Raw genomic sequence first — 3,646 nt, forward strand, 5'->3', positions numbered from 1 at the left:
CTCTCTCTCTCTCTCCCTTTCTTTCTGCCTCTCTCCATTTTCTCCCTTTTTCTATATTCAATGCATATACTAAATCCTTAATATCCCTCACCTCAATCCATTGTCTTCGTCCTTCTCACATTTCTCTCTTCTCTCGCTCGCTTCCTCTCTCTTATTGTCTGACTCTTTCTTTCTCTCTCTCTCTCTATCTCTCACTCTCTCTCTCAATAACCCTCTCTCTCTCTCTATCTCTCTTTCTCTTTCTATCTCTTTCTCTCTCTTTCACTGGCTCTCCTTTTCACGCTTTCACTCTCTGTCTCTCTCTCTCTCTCACTTATTTTCTCCTCCCCTCCCTATCTCTCACCCCAACCTCCAGAAACCTCTCTCTCTCTCTCTCTCTCTCTCTCTCTCTCTCTCTCTCTCTCTCTCTCTCTCTCTCTCTCTCTCCCTCTCTCTCTCTTCTCCCTCCCACACAGGACCGCTCAGGGATGGAGGTGAGAGTTGGTCGGTTAGCGCCATGCGCCGGGTCGCAGTACAGGAATAGACGAGCGGGCGGTGGCCGTGGTTATTGTGGCGGAGTTGGTGGTAGCGATGATGGTGGTGGTGGTGGAAGTGGAGGTGGTGGTAGCGATGATGGTGGTGGTGGTGGAAGTGGAGGTGGTGGTGGTGGTGGTGGTGAGGGTGGTGGTAGCGAAGTGTTTGGTGTGGTAGAAGTGGAGGTATTGGTGATGGTGATGGTTAAAGTGGTAGTAGTAGTGGTGGGAGTGAAGGTAGTGGTAGTGGTAGCGATGATGATGGTGGTGGTAGTGGAAGTGGAGGTGGTGGTGGTGATGGTGGTTGTAGTCGAAGTGGAGGTAGTGGTGGTGGTGATGGTAGAACTGAAAGTAGAGATGGTAGTGGTGGTGATGGTGGAATAAATTGTGTTAGTTGTGGTAGTGATAGTCGTGGTATAAGTGGAGATGATGGTGGTGGTGGTGGAAGTGGAGGTGGTGGTGGTGGTGGTGGTGGGTGTAGTAGAAGTGGAGGTAGTGGTGATGGTGGTGGTCGAAGAATTGGTCATAGTGGTGGTGGTGGTAGAGATGATGGTGGTGGTGGTGGTGATATAAATTGGGATGGTGGTGGTGGTGGTGTTGGTGGTGGTGTGGTGGTATAAGTGCTGTAGTGGTGGTGGTGGAGGTGGTATAAGTGGAGGTTGTGGTGGTGGTGGTGGAATAAATGGTGGTAGTTGTGGTAGTGGTGGTATAAGTGGAGATGGTGATGGTGGTGGGGGTGGTGGTATAAGTTGGGGCGGTCGTGGTGGAGGTATAAGTGGAGGAAGTTAGTATTGGTGGTGGTGGCAATGGCTGTTGTGGGGGTAGTGGTGATAACAAGAATGGTGGTTGCAGTGGTATTAGTGGGAGTAGTTTGTGTTATGGTAGCGGTGGTGGTGATGATGGTGTCCATGGTTGATGTGGTGGTGATGACGGTGGTGATAGTCGTAATGTGATACTGCTGCTGGTGGTATTGGTTATGATTGCGATGGTGTACGTAGCAGTAATGACGCTGATTGCGCGGGATGGTGGAGATTCAAGAAACATTTCACAGAATTAGAGAAGTGACAGAAGGTACACGTTTCTTTTTCCATAGCAAACACATCGTGTAATTGTCTTTTTATCCTTTTTTCTTCTTCTATATCATATAGGCTATCTTTTTATCAATCTTCCATCATGGTCATCTATCTATCTATCTATTTATCTATCTATCTATCTATCTATCTATCTATCTATCTATTTATCTATCTATCTATCTATCTATCTATCTTCTATCTATCTATCTATCCATCTATCTATCTATCTATCTATCTATTTATGATAATACACATTGATTATATATTATATTACATATGAAATACATATTAAACACAAATCACCAAGGTATGTGATGTTATGCGACGCTTTGTGCACATAGGTTATATTATGTTCGATACCCTAGCCTGAAAGCTATTTCATCAGCTATCTCTTTTTTGTTGTTATTGCTAATACAATGATAACTAATTCCGGATTCGCCCGTCTCACACACACACACACACACATACACACACACACACACACACACACACACACATACACACAAACACACACACACACACACAAACACACAAACACACACACACACACACAGACACACACACACACATTTTTTTGTTATATGTAATAATGAAACTGCGTCTAGCATCAAACGTTATGTTAGAAGAGCCACTGTACTTTTTTAAAACATCGGAATAAAAATATCAGTGTGCGGAACAGCGAATACCTCGCATTGATGGTATTAACCATTATATCGATACTCGCTAGGGTTTTTTGTGCGTTTTTGAAGCTTTCAGATTCAAATAGACTGAATATTGTGTGACTTCGGTCAGATTTGGGAGAGGCGAGCTGGGATACACAATCCCTTTGTAGTTTTGCTGCCTTGTGGGATTAAACTTTGACTGCAAAGTTTTAAAAAATAATGGAAAGCAAAAATTGTTTCCATTTTTGGAGTCGGCGTATCACATTACGCAAGGAATAGCAAGGAACCTGATTTGATACATTAATAAATAGGTCAATTTTAGATTTTAAGTCATGAATCAAAGTCACCCACCGCTTCGTGCATCAGAATCTGACATCAAAACGTCCACACACTGCACCATCGCTGCATAGTGTACAGCATGGGAACACTGTTTTGTGGTTATTGAAAATTGAAACCAATTGTAATTTGTCTCGTTTAGCTTAATTCGATACTGTATTCTATTACAACTAAGTAAACTATAGCAAATAAAAGATCGTAAAAGGCCAGTCGCTGTTTTCCGATTACAATGACCCCAGAAGTCTGTCTTCCCCGATGTAGCTAAAGCCCCTTACTTAGTTGTTATCATTTTACTTTTCTTTTACTCAGACTACCGGCTTGTTTGGTGTAGCGGTTAAGGTGCTTCGCCGTCACACGCAGAAGATCCCAGTTTCTTCTTCTTCTTTGTAAAGTGTTTTACGGCGCTCGGAACTGCATAAGGTCATATGAGTGCGCGGGACACACCTAATATTTTCAGTTAGTAGGAAATTTTGAATTTTTGCCGAAGCCTACTCTTATCGATTTTAGACCACCAAGGGATCTTTAACGTGCGCAACTTGCACACGGGCACTCCGAGATTTTTCGCCCTTGTACGAGAAGGCTAGGTGTAGATCTTTCTTACCAGAAGGGGTGTGGCAGAAAGACAGCAGTAAGGAGGAGCCAAGGAGTAACAGTAGAAAGGCTGCAGAAAGAGTCAGAAGCCCAGAGGAGGGGGCAAAGGAGGTGAGGGGGTAGGGGCAGAAAGTGGAAATGAAAGCAGACAACAGAACATTGCTAGAGAGAAGGAAAGGAGGTGAAAGGAGACACTTTCAGAGAAGAAAATTTTTCGGTCGCTACCCGGATTCGAACCCGGGACCTTTGAATGAGAGGCCAACACCTTAACCTCTAGGCCACGAGAGCCCCCTATCCAAGTTTGATTCCCAAGTGGAAAAAGGTTTTATTGAACACCTAGGTCTTTCTGATTGGATTTATATCACTCTCAGCCCAGGTTGGTCCTGAGAGGCAGGGTTCAAGCCCACGTCCATAGTATCTCAATTGTGTAGATGAGGCCGTGAAAACACTTCAACATAAACAATCAATAGAA

The sequence above is a fragment of the Aplysia californica genome, unplaced genomic scaffold (genome assembly GCF_000002075.1).
Source record: "Aplysia californica isolate F4 #8 unplaced genomic scaffold, AplCal3.0 scaffold00111, whole genome shotgun sequence".
Classification (NCBI taxonomy): domain Eukaryota; kingdom Metazoa; phylum Mollusca; class Gastropoda; order Aplysiida; family Aplysiidae; genus Aplysia; species Aplysia californica.